This window comes from Venturia canescens, chromosome 3 (genome assembly GCF_019457755.1).
Source record: "Venturia canescens isolate UGA chromosome 3, ASM1945775v1, whole genome shotgun sequence".
Classification (NCBI taxonomy): domain Eukaryota; kingdom Metazoa; phylum Arthropoda; class Insecta; order Hymenoptera; family Ichneumonidae; genus Venturia; species Venturia canescens.
The window spans coordinates 28,007,060-28,022,101 of NC_057423.1; positions in this window are offsets into that span (position 1 = coordinate 28,007,060).

Consider the following 15,042-nt stretch of genomic DNA (forward strand, 5'->3'; position numbering starts at 1 on the left):
CGTGCGATTCGAGATCATAACTTACAATCGACTGATGTCGTTTCCGAATGTTCATAAACGTGAAAATTGGAGATCACCGATACACTTTTGTGTGAATCGATACAATTTAACAACATTCACTGACATTTCGAAAAGAGCAGCTTTCCGACGTGCGATTCGAGATCATAACTTACAATCGAGTAATGTCGTTTCCGAACGTGCATAAACATGAAAATTGGTGATCACCGATTCACTTATGTGTGAATCGATAGAAATTATCAAGATTCACTGACATTTCGTTCTGAATCGCTTTCCAATGTGCGAATCGAGATCATAACTTACAATCGAGTGATGTCGATTCCGAACCATCATAAACGTGAAAATTGGAGATCACCGATACACTTTTGTGTGAATCGATACAATTTAACAACATTCACTGACATTTCGAAAAGAGCAGCTTTCCGACGTGCGATTCGAGATCATAACTTACAATCGAGTTATGTCGTATCCGAACGTGCATAAACATGAAAATTGGTGATCACCGATTCACTTTTGTGTGAATTGATAGAAATTAACAAGATTCACTGACATTTCGTTCTGAATCGCTTTCCGATGTGCGATTCGAGATCATAACTTACAATCGAGTGATGTCGTTTCCGAACCATCATAAACGTGAAAATTGGAGATCACCGATACACTTTTGTGTGAATCGATACAATTTAACAACATTCACTGACATTTCGAAAAGAGCAGCTTTCCGACGTGCAATTCGAGATCATAACTTACAATCGAGTTATGTCGTATCCGAAAATGCATAAACTTGAAAATTGGTGATTACCGATTCACTTTTGTGTGAATCGATAGAAATTAACAACATTCACTGACATTTCGAACAGAACCGCTTTCCCTCGTGCGATTCGAGATCATAACTTACAATCGAGTGATGTCGTTTCCGAACCATCATAAACGTGAAAATTGGAGATCACCGATACACTTTTGTGTGACTCGATACAATTAAACAACATTCACTGACATTTCGAAAAGAGCAGCTTTCCGACGTGCGATTCGAGATCATAACTTACAATCGAGTTATGTCGTATCCGAACGTGCATAAACATGAAAATTGGTGATCACCGATTCACTTTTGTGTGAATCGATAGAAATTAACAAGATTCACTGACATTTCGTTCTGAATCGCTTTCCGAAGTGCGAATCGAGATCATAAATTACAATCGAGTGATGTCGTTTCCGAACGTTCATAAACATGAAAATTGGCGATCACCGATACCCTTTTGTGTGAGTCGATAGAATGTAACAACATTCACTGACATTTCGACCAGCATCGCTTTCCGACGTGCGATTCGAGATCATACCTTACAATCGACTGATGTCGTTTCCGAACGTTCATAAACGTGAAAATTGGAGATCACCGATACACTTTTGTGTGAATCGACCCAAATTAACCAGATTCACTGACATTTCGTTCTGAATCGCTTTCCGATGTGCGAATCGCGATCACACCTTACAACCGAGTGATGTCGTTTCCGAACGTTTATAAACGTGAAAATTCGTGATCACCCATACACTTTTGTGTGAATCGATACAATTTAACAACATTCACTGACATTTCGAACAGAACAGCTTTTCGACTTGCGATTCGAGATCATAACTTACAATCGAGTGATGTCGTTTCCGAACGTTCATATACATGAAAATTGGTGTTCACCGATAAACTTTTGTGTGAATCGATACAAAGTAGCAAGATTAACTGACATTTCGTTCTGAATCGCTTGCCACAGTGCCAATCGAGATCATAACTTACAATCGATTGATGTCCTTCCCGAACGTTCATAAACATGAAAATTTGTGATCACCGATACACTTTTGTGCGAATCGATACAAATTAACAAGGTTCACTGACATTTCGTTCTGAATCGCTTTCCGACGTGTAATGATCTCGAATCGCTCGTCGGAAATCGATGCTGGTCGAAATGTCAGTGAATGTTGTTAAATTGTATCGATTCACACAAAAGTGTATCGGTGATCTCCAATTTTCACGTTTATGAACGTTCGGAAACTACATCACTCGATTGTAAGTTATGATCTCGCATCGCACGTCGGTATCTGATTTTGTTCGAAATGTCAGTGAATCTTCTTGATTTGTTGCGATTCTCACAAAAATCTATCGGTGATCACCGTTCTTCATGTTTATGAACGTTCGGAAACGACATCACTCGATTGTAAGTTATGATCTCGGATCGCATATCGGAAAGCTGTTCAGTTCGAAATGTCAGTGAATCTTGTTAATTTTTATCGATTTACACAAAAGTTTAACGGTGATCACCAAGTTTCACGTTTATGATGGTTCGGAAATGACATCACTCGATTGTAAGGTATGATCTCGATTCGCACATCGGAAAGCGATTCAGAACGAAATGTCAGTGAATCTTGTTAATTTGTGTCGATTCACACAAAAGTGTATCGGTGATCACCAATTTTCATGTTCATGAACGTTCGGAAACGACATCATTCGATTGTAAGGTATGATCTCGCATGGCACGTCGGAATCTGATTTTGTTCGAAATGTCAGTGAATCTTCTTGATTTGATGCGATTCTCACAAAAATCTAAACGGTGATCACCGTTCTTCATGTTTATGAACGTTCGGAAACGACATCACTCGATTGTAAGTTATGATCTCGAATCGCACGTCGGAAAGCTGTTCAGTTCGAAATGTCAGTGAATCTTGTTAATTTTTATCGATTTACACAAAAGTTTATCGGTGATCACCAATTTTCACGTTTATGATGGTTCGTAAACGACATCACTCGATTGTAAGGTATGATCTCGATTCGCACATCGGAAAGCGATTCAGAACGAAATGTCAGTGAATCTTGTTAATTTGTGTCGATTCACACAAAAGTGTATCGGTGATCACGAATTTTCATGTTTATGAACGTTCGGAAACGACATCACTCGATTGTAAGTTATGATCTCGGATCGCATGTCGGAAAGCTGTTCAGTTCGAAATGTCAGTGAATCTTGTTAATTTTTATCGATTTACACAAAAGTTTAACGGTGATCACCAATTTTCACGTCTATGATGGTTCGGAAACGACATCACTCGATTGTAAGGTATGATTCGATTCGCACATCGGAAAGCGATTCAGAACGAAATGTCAGTAAATCTTGTTAATTTGTGTCTATTCACACAAAAGTGTATCGGTGATCACCAATTTTCATGTTCATGAACGTTCGGAAATGACATCATTCGATTGTAAGGTATGATCTCGAATAGCACGTCGGAAAGCTGTTCTGTTCGTAATGTCAGTGAATGTTGTTAAATTTTATCGATTCACACAAAAGTGTATCGGTGATCACCAATTTTCACGTTTATGATGGTTCGTAAACGACATCACTCGATTGTAAGGTATGATCTCGATTCGCACATCGGAAAGCGATTCAGAACGAAATGTCAGTGAATCTTGTTAATTTGTGTCGATTCACACAAAAGTGTATCGGTGATCACCAATTTTCATGTTTATGAACGTTCGGAAACGACATCACTCGATTGTAAGGTATGATCTCGATTCGCACATCGGAAAGCGATTCAGAACGAAATGTCAGTGAATCTTGTTAATTTCCATCGATTCATACAAAAGTGTATCGGTGAACACCAATTTTCATGTATATGAACGTTCGGAAACGACATCACTCGCTTGTAAGGTATGATCTCGAATCGCACGTCGGAAAGCTGTTCAGTTCGAAATGTCAGTGAATCTTGTTAATTTATATCGATTTACACAAAAGTTTATCGGTGATCACCAATTTTCACGTTTATGATGGTTCGTAAACGACATCACTCGATTGTAAGGTATGATCTCGATTCGCACATCGGAAAGCGATTCAGAACGAAATGTCAGTGAATCTTGTTAATTTGTGTCGATTCACACAAAAGTGTATCGGTGATCACCGTTCTTCATGTTTATGAACGTTCGGAAACGACATCATTCGATTGTAAGGTATGATCTCGATTCGCACATCGGAAAGCGATTCAGAACGAAATGTCAGTGAATCTTGTTAATTTGTGTCGATTCACACAAAAGTGTATCGGTGATCACCAATTTTCATGTTTATGAACGTTCGGAAACGACATCACTCGATTGTAAGGTATGATCTCGATTCGCACATCGGAAAGCGATTTAGAACGAAATGTCAGTGAATCTTGTTAATTTGTGTCGATTCACACAAAAGTGTATCGGTGATCACCAATTTTCATGTTCATGAACGTTCGGAAACGACATCATTCGATTGTAAGGTATGATCTCGAATGGCACGTCGGAATCTGATTTTGTTCGAAATGTCAGTGAATCTTCTTGATTTGATGCGATTCTCACAAAAATCTATCGGTGATCACCGTTCTTCATGTTTATGAACGTTCGGAAACGACATCACTCGATTGTAAGTTATGATCTCGGATCGCATGTCGGAAAGCTGTTCAGTTCGAAATGTCAGTGAATCTTGTTAATTTTTATCGATTTACACAAAAGTTTAACGGTGATCACCAATTTTCACGTCTATGATGGTTCGGAAACGACATCACTCGATTGTAAGGTATGATTCGATTCGCACATCGGAAAGCGATTCAGAACGAAATGTCAGTAAATCTTGTTAATTTGTGTCTATTCACACAAAAGTGTATCGGTGATCACCAATTTTCATGTTCATGAACGTTCGGAAACGACATCATTCGATTGTAAGGTATGATCTCGAATAGCACGTCGGAAAGCTGTTCTGTTCGTAATGTCAGTGAATGTTGTTAAATTTTATCGATTCACACAAAAGTGTATCGGTGATCACCAATTTTCACGTTTATGAACGTTCGGAAATGACATCACTCGATTGTAAGTTATGATCTCGGATCGCACGTTGGAAAGCTGTTCTGTTCGAAATGTCAGTGAATGCTGTTAAATTGTATCGATTCACACAAAAGTGTATCGGTGATCACCAATTTTCACGTTTATGAACGTTCGGAAACGACATCACTCGATTGTAAGTTATGATCTCGAATCGCACGTCGGAATCTGATTTTGTTCGAAATGTCAGTGAATCTTCTTGATTTGATGCGATTCTCACAAAAATCTATCGGTGATCACCGTTCTTCATGTTTATGAACGTTCGGAAACGACATCACTCGATTGTAAGTATGATCTCGATTCGCACATCGGAAAGCGATTCAGAACGAAATGTCAGTGAATCTTGTTAATTTCCATCGATTCATACAAAAGTGTATCGGTGAACACCAATTTTCATGTATATGAACGTTCGGAAACGACATCACTCGATTGTAAGGTATGATCTCGATTCGCACATCGGAAAGCGATTCAGAACGAAATGTCAGTGAATCTTGTTAATTTGTGTCGATTCACACAAAAGTGTATCGGTGATCACCAATTTTCATGTTCATGAACGTTCGGAAACGACATCATTCGATTGTAAAGTATGATCTCGAATAGCACGTCGGAAAGCTTTTCTGTTCGTAATGTCAGTGAATGTTGTTAAATTTTATCGATTCACACAAAAGTGTATCGGTGATCACCAATTTTCACGTTTATGAACGTTCGGAAACGACATCACTCGATTGTAATTTATGATCTCGAATCGCACGTCGGAATCTGATTTTGTTCGAAATATCAGTGAATCTTCTTGATTTGATGCGATTCTCACAAAAATCTATCGGTGATCGCCGTTCTTCATGTTTATGAACGTTCGGAAACGACATCACTCGATTGTAAGTTATGATCTCGGATCGCACGTCGGAAAGCTGTTCAGTTCGAAATGTCAGTGAATCTTGTTAATTTTTATCGATTTACACAAAAGTTTATCGGTGATCACCAATTTTCACGTTTATGATGGTTCGTAAACGACATCACTCGATTGTAAGGTATGATCTCGATTCGCACATCGGAAAGCGATTCAGAACGAAATGTCAGTGAATCTTGTTAATTTGTGTCGATTCACATAAAAGTGTATCGGTGATCGCCAATTTTCATGTTTATGAACGTTCGGAAATGACATCACTCGATTGTAATTTATGATCTCGAATCGAAATGTCATTGAATATTGTTAATTTGTCATGAATTGAACAAAAATGTTATTGGTGATCACCAATCTTCATGTTTATGAACGTTCGGAAACGTTTTCATCGTTCGATTGTCAGTTCAGATCTCAAATGGCCCTTCGGATTGCGATACTAAATGTCTGTAAAATTGTTGATATGTGACGTTTATCGGTGAACGTTTCCAATCTTTCATAAACATGAAAATAGGTAATCAGCGATAATCTTTTGTGTTAATCGTTACAAATCAACAATTTTTTCCGACATTTCTATCAGAATCGCAATCCGAAATGCGATTCGAGACCGGAACTGACAATCGAACGTTGTCGTTTCTGAACGTTCACAAATATGAAAATTGGTGATCTCAAATAAACTTTTGTGAGAATCGTTACAAATTATCAAGATTCACTTACAATTCGAACAGAATCGGTTTCCGACGTGCGATTCGAGATCATAACTTACAATCGAGTTATGTCGTTTCCGAACGTGCATAAACATGAAAATTGGTGATCACAGATTCACTTTTGTGTGAATTGATAGAAATTAACAAGATTCACTGACATTTCGTTCTGAATCGCTTTCCGATGTGCGATTCGAGATCATAACTTACAATCGAGTGATGTCGTTTCCGAACCATCATAAACGTGAAAATTGGAGATCACCGATACACTTTTGTGTGAATCGATACAATTTAACAACATTCACTGACATTTCGAAAAGAGCAGCTTTCCGACGTGCAATTCGAGATCATAACTTACAATCGAGTTATGTCGTATCCGAAAATGCATAAACTTGAAAATTGGTGATTACCGATTCACTTTTGTGTGAATCGATAGAAATTAACAACATTCACTGACATTTCGAACAGAACCGCTTTCCCTCGTGCGATTCGAGATCATAACTTACAATCGAGTGATGTCGTTTCCGAACCATCATAAACGTGAAAATTGGAGATCACCGATACACTTTTGTGTGAATCGATACAATTTAACAACATTCACTGACATTTCGAAAAGAGCAGCTTTCCGACGTGCGATTCGAGATCATAACTTACAATCGAGTTATGTCGTATCCGAACGTGCATAAACATGAAAATTGGTGATCACCGATTCACTTTTGTGTGAATCGATAGAAATTAACAAGATTCACTGACATTTCGTTCTGAATCGCTTTCCGATGTGCGAATCGAGATCATAAATTACAATCGAGTGATGTCGTTTCCGAACGTTCATAAACATGAAAATTGGCGATCACCGATACCCTTTTGTGTGAGTCGATAGAATGTAACAACATTCACTGACATTTCGACCAGCATCGCTTTCCGACGTGCGATTCGAGATCATACCTTACATTCGACTGATGTCGTTTCCGAACGTTCATAAACGTGAAAATTGGAGATCACCGATACACTTTTGTGTGAATCGACCCAAATTAACCAGATTCACTGACATTTCGTTCTGAATCGCTTTCCGATGTGCGAATCGCGATCACACCTTACAACCGAGTGATGTCGTTTCCGAACGTGTATAAACGTGAAAATTCGTGATCACCCATACACTTTTGTGTGAATCGATACAATTTAACAACATTCACTGACATTTCGAACAGAACAGCTTTTCGACTTGCGATTCGAGATCATAACTTACAATCGAGTGATGTCGTTTCCGAACGTTCATATACATGAAAATTGGTGTTCACCGATAAACTTTTGTGTGAATCGATACAAAGTAGCAAGATTAACTGACATTTCGTTCTGAATCGCTTGCCACAGTGCCAATCGAGATCATAACTTACAATCGATTGATGTCCTTCCCGAACGTTCATAAACATGAAAATTTGTGATCACCGATACACTTTTGTGCGAATCGATACAAATTAACAAGGTTCACTGACATTTCGTTCTGAATCGCTTTCCGACGTGTAATGATCTCGAATCGCTCGTCGGAAATCGATGCTGGTTGAAATGTCAGTGAATGTTGTTAAATTGTATCGATTCACACAAAAGTGTATCGGTGATCTCCAATTTTCACGTTTATAAACGTTCGGAAACTACATCACTCGATTGTAAGTTATGATCTCGCATCGCACGTCGGAATCTGATTTTGTTCGAAATGTCAGTGAATCTTCTTGATTTGTTGCGATTCTCACAAAAATCTATCGGTGATCACCGTTCTTCATGTTTATGAACGTTCGGAAAAGACATCACTCGATTGTAAGTTATGATCTCGGATCGCATATCGGAAAGCTGTTCAGTTCGAAATGTCAGTGAATCTTGTTAATTTTTATCGATTTACACAAAAGTTTATCGGTGATCACCAATTTTCACGTTTATGATGGTTCGTAAACGACATCACTCGATTGTAAGGTATGATCTCGATTCGCACATCGGAAAGCGATTCAGAACGAAATGTCAGTGAATCTTGTTAATTTGTGTCGATTCACACAAAAGTGTATCGGTGATCACTGTTCTTCATGTTTATGAACGTTCGGAAACGACATCACTCGATCGTAAGGTATGATCTCGATTCTCACATCGGAAAGCGATTCAGAACGGAATGTCAGTGAATCTTGTTAATTTGTGTCGATTCACACAAAAGTGTATCGGTGATCACCAATTTTCATGTTTATGAACGTTCGGAAACGACATCACTCGATTGTAAGGTATGATCTCGATTCGCACATCGGAAAGCGATTCAGAACGAAATGTCAGTGAATCTTGTTAATTTGTGTCGATTCACACAAAAGTGTATCGGTGATCACCAATTTTCATGTTTATGAACGTTCGGAAACGACATCACTCGATTGTAAGGTATGATCTCGATTCGCACATCGGAAAGCGATTCAGAACGAAATGTCAGTGAATCTTGTTAATTTCCATCGATTCATACAAAAGTGTATCGGTGAACACCAATTTTCATGTATATGAACGTTCGGAAACGACATCACTCGATTGTAAGGTCTGATCTCGAATCGCACGTCGGAAAGCTGTTCAGTTCGAAATGTCAGTGAATCTTGTTAATTTTTATCGATTTACACAAAAGTTTATCGGTGATCACCAATTTTCACGTTTATGATGGTTCGGAAACGACATCACTCGATTGTAAGGTACAATCTCGATTCGCACATCGGAAAGCGATTCAGAACGAAATGTCAGTGAATCTTGTTAATTTCCATCGATTCATACAAAAGTGTATCGGTGAAAACCAATTTTCATGTATATGAACGTTCGGAAACGACATCACTCGATTGTAAGGTATGATCTCGAATCGCACGTCGGAAAGCTGTTCAGTTCGAAATGTCAGTGAATCTTGTTAATTTTTATCGATTTACACAAAAGTTTATCGGTGATCACGAATTTTCACGTTTATGATGGTTCGTAAACGACATCACTCGATTGTAAGGTATGATCTCGATTCGCACGTCGGAAAGCGATTCAGAACGAAATGTCAGTGAATCTTGTTAATTTCCATCGATTCATACAAAAGTGTATCGGTGATCACCAATGTTCATGTTTATGAACGTTCGGAAATGACATCACTCGATTGTAATTTATGATCTCGAATCGAAATGTCATTGAATATTGTTAATTTGTCATGAATTGAACAAAAATTTTATTGGTGATCACCAATCTTCATGTTTATGAACGTTCGGAAACGTTTTCATCGCTCGATTGTCAGTTCAGATCTCAAATGGCCCTTCGGATTGCGATACTAAATGTCTGTAAAATTGTTGATATGTGACGTTTATCGGTGAACGTTTCCAATCTTTCATAAACATGAAAATAGGTAATCAGCGATAATCTTTTGTGTTAATCGTTACAAATCAACAATTTTTTCCGACATTTCTATCAGAATCGCAATCCGAAAAGCGATTCGAGACCGAAACTGACAATCGAACGATGTCGTTTCTGAACGTTCACAAATATGAAAATTGGTGATCACAAATGAACTTTTGTGAGAATCGTTACAAATTATCAAGATTCACTTACAATTCGAACAGAATCGGTTTCCGACGTGCGATTCGAGATCATAACTTACAATCGAGTTATGTCGTTTCCGAACGTGCATAAACATGAAAATTGGTGATCACCGATTCACTTTTGTGTGAATTGATAGAAATTAACAAGATTCACTGACATTTCGTTCTGAATCGCTTTCTGATGTGCGAATCGAGATCATAACTTACAATCGAGTGATGTAGTTTCCGAACCATCATAAACGTGCAAATTGGAGATCACCGATACACTTTTGTGTGAATCGATACGATTTAACAACATTCACTGACATTTCGAAAAGAGCAGCTTTCCGACGTGCGATTCGAGATCATAACTTACAATCGAGTTATGGCGTTTCCGAACGTGCATAAACATGAAAATTGGTGATCACCGATTCACTTTTGTGTGAATCGATAGAAATTAACAAGATTCACTGACATTTCGAACAGAACCGCTTTCCGATGTGCGAATCGAGATCATAAATTACAATCGACTGATGTCGTTTCCGAACGTTCATAAACATGAAAAACGGTGAACACCTACAGACTTTTGCGAGATTCGTAACAAATCGACAAGATTCACTGACATTTCGACCAGCATCGCTTTCCGACGTGCGATTCGAGATAATCGAGTGATGTCGTTTCCGAGCCATCATGAACGTGAAAATTGGAGATCACCGATACACTTTTGTGTGAATCGATACAATTGAACAACATTCACTGACATTTCGAAAAGAGCGGCTTTCCGACGTGCGATTCGAGATCATAACTTACAATCGACTGATGTCGTTTCCGAATGTTCATAAACGTGAAAATTGGAGATCACCGATACACTTTTGTGTGAATCGATACAATTTAACAAAATTCACTGACATTTCGAAAAGAGCAGCTTTCCGACGTGCGATTCGAGATCATAACTTACAATCGAGTAATGTCGTTTCCGAACGTGCATAAACATGAAAATTGGTGATCACCGATTCACTTTTGTGTGAATCGATAGAAATTATCAAGATTCACTGACATTTCGTTCTGAATCGCTTTCCAATGTGCGAATCGAGATCATAACTTACAATCGAGTGATGTCGTTTCCGAACCATCATAAACGTGAAAATTGGAGATCACCGATACACTTTTGTGTGAATCGATACAATTTAACAACATTCACTGACATTTCGAAAAGAGCAGCTTTCCGACGTGCGATTCGAGATCATAACTTACAATCGAGTTATGTCGTATCCGAACGTGCATAAACATGAAAATTGGTGATCACCGATTCACTTTTGTGTGAATCGATAGAAATTAACAAGATTCACTGACATTTCGTTCTGAATCGCTTTCCGATGTGCGAATCGAGATCATAAATTACAATCGAGTGATGTCGTTTCCGAACGTTCATAAACATGAAAATTGGCGATCACCGATACCCTTTTGTGTGAGTCGATAGAATGTAACAACATTCACTGACATTTCGACCAGCATCGCTTTCCGACGTGCGATTCGAGATCATACCTTACATTCGACTGATGTCGTTTCCGAACGTTCATAAACGTGAAAATTGGAGATCACCGATACACTTTTGTGTGAATCGACCCAAATTAACCAGATTCACTGACATTTCGTTCTGAATCGCTTTCCGATGTGCGAATCGCGATCACACCTTACAACCGAGTGATGTCGTTTCCGAACGTTTATAAACGTGAAAATTCGTGATCACCCATACACTTTTGTGTGAATCGATACAATTTAACAACATTCACTGACATTTCGAACAGAACAGCTTTTCGACTTGCGATTCGAGATCATAACTTACAATCGAGTGATGTCGTTTCCGAACGTTCATATACATGAAAATTGGTGTTCACCGATAAACTTTTGTGTGAATCGATACAAAGTAGCAAGATTAACTGACATTTCGTTCTGAATCGCTTGCCACAGTGCCAATCGAGATCATAACTTACAATCGATTGATGTCCTTCCCGAACGTTCATAAACATGAAAATTTGTGATCACCGATACACTTTTGTGCGAATCGATACAAATTAACAAGGTTCACTGACATTTCGTTCTGAATCGCTTTCCGACGTGTAATGATCTCGAATCGCTCGTCGGAAATCGATGCTGGTTGAAATGTCAGTGAATGTTGTTAAATTGTATCGATTCACACAAAAGTGTATCGGTGATCTCCAATTTTCACGTTTATAAACGTTCGGAAACTACATCACTCGATTGTAAGTTATGATCTCGCATCGCACGTCGGAATCTGATTTTGTTCGAAATGTCAGTGAATCTTCTTGATTTGTTGCGATTCTCACAAAAATCTATCGGTGATCACCGTTCTTCATGTTTATGAACGTTCGGAAAAGACATCACTCGATTGTAAGTTATGATCTCGGATCGCATATCGGAAAGCTGTTCAGTTCGAAATGTCAGTGAATCTTGTTAATTTTTATCGATTTACACAAAAGTTTATCGGTGATCACCAATTTTCACGTTTATGATGGTTCGTAAACGACATCACTCGATTGTAAGGTATGATCTCGATTCGCACATCGGAAAGCGATTCAGAACGAAATGTCAGTGAATCTTGTTAATTTGTGTCGATTCACACAAAAGTGTATCGGTGATCACTGTTCTTCATGTTTATGAACGTTCGGAAACGACATCACTCGATCGTAAGGTATGATCTCGATTCTCACATCGGAAAGCGATTCAGAACGGAATGTCAGTGAATCTTGTTAATTTGTGTCGATTCACACAAAAGTGTATCGGTGATCACCAATTTTCATGTTTATGAACGTTCGGAAACGACATCACTCGATTGTAAGGTATGATCTCGATTCGCACATCGGAAAGCGATTCAGAACGAAATGTCAGTGAATCTTGTTAATTTGTGTCGATTCACACAAAAGTGTATCGGTGATCACCAATTTTCATGTTTATGAACGTTCGGAAACGACATCACTCGATTGTAAGGTATGATCTCGATTCGCACATCGGAAAGCGATTCAGAACGAAATGTCAGTGAATCTTGTTAATTTCCATCGATTCATACAAAAGTGTATCGGTGAACACCAATTTTCACGTTTATGATGGTTCGTAAACGACATCACTCGATTGTAAGGTATGATCTCGATTCGCACATCGGAAAGCGATTCAGAACGAAATGTCAGTGAATCTTGTTAATTTGTGTCGATTCAAACAAAAGTTTATCGGTGATCACCAATTTTCACGTTTATGATGGTTCGGAAACGACATCACTCGATTGTAAGGTACAATCTCGATTCGCACATCGGAAAGCGATTCAGAACGAAATGTCAGTGAATCTTGTTAATTTCCATCGATTCATACAAAAGTGTATCGGTGAAAACCAATTTTCATGTATATGAACGTTCGGAAACGACATCACTCGATTGTAAGGTATGATCTCGAATCGAAATGTCATTGAATATTGTTAATTTGTCATGAATTGAACAAAAATTTTATTGGTGATCACCAATCTTCATGTTTATGAACGTTCGGAAACGTTTTCATCGCTCGATTGTCAGTTCAGATCTCAAATGGCCCTTCGGATTGCGATACTAAATGTCTGTAAAATTGTTGATATGTGACGTTTATCGGTGAACGTTTCCAATCTTTCATAAACATGAAAATAGGTAATCAGCGATAATCTTTTGTGTTAATCGTTACAAATCAACAATTTTTTCCGACATTTCTATCAGAATCGCAATCCGAAAAGCGATTCGAGACCGGAACTGACAATCGAACGATGTCGTTTCTGAACGTTCACAAATATGAAAATTGGTGATCACAAATAAACTTTTGTGAGAATCGTTACAAATTATCAAGATTCACTTACAATTCGAACAGAATCGGTTTCCGACGTGCGATTCGAGATCATAACTTACAATCGAGTTATGTCGTTTCCGAACGTGCATAAACATGAAAATTGGTGATCACCGATTCACTTTTGTGTGAATTGATAGAAATTAACAAGATTCACTGACATTTCGTTCTGAATCGCTTTCTGATGTGCGAATCGAGATCATAACTTACAATCGAGTGATGTAGTTTCCGAACCATCATAAACGTGCAAATTGGAGATCACCGATACACTTTTGTGTGAATCGATACAATTTAACAACATTCACTGACATTTCGAAAAGAGCAGCTTTCCGACGTGCGATTCGAGATCATAACTTACAATCGAGTTATGGCGTTTCCGAACGTGCATAAACATGAAAATTGGTGATCACCGATTCACTTTTGTGTGAATCGATAGAAATTAACAAGATTCACTGACATTTCGAACAGAACCGCTTTCCCTCGTGCGATTCGAGATCATAACTTACAATCGAGTGATGTCGTTTCCGAACCATCATAAACGTGAAAATTGGAGATCACCGATACACTTTTGTGTGAATCGATACAATTTAACAACATTCACTGACATTTCGAAAAGAGCAGCTTTCCGACGTGCGATTCGAGATCATAACTTACAATCGAGTTATGTCGTATCCGAACGTGCATAAACATGAAAATTGGTGATCACCGATTCACTTTTGTGTGAATCGATAGAAATTAACAAGATTCACTGACATTTCGTTCTGAATCGCTTTCCGATGTGCGAATCGAGATCATAAATTACAATCGACTGATGTCGTTTCCGAACGTTCATAAACATGAAAAACGGTGAACACCTACAGACTTTTGCGCGATTCGTAACAAATCGACAAGATTCACTGACATTTCGACCAGCATCGCTTTCCGACGTGCGATTCGAGATAATCGAGTGATGTCGTTTCCGAGCCATCATGAACGTGAAAATTGGAGATCACCGATACACTTTTGTGTGAATCGATACAATTGAACAACATTCACTGACATTTCGAAAAGAGCAGCTTTCCGACGTGCGATTCGAGACCATAACTTACAATCGACTGATGTCGTTTCCGA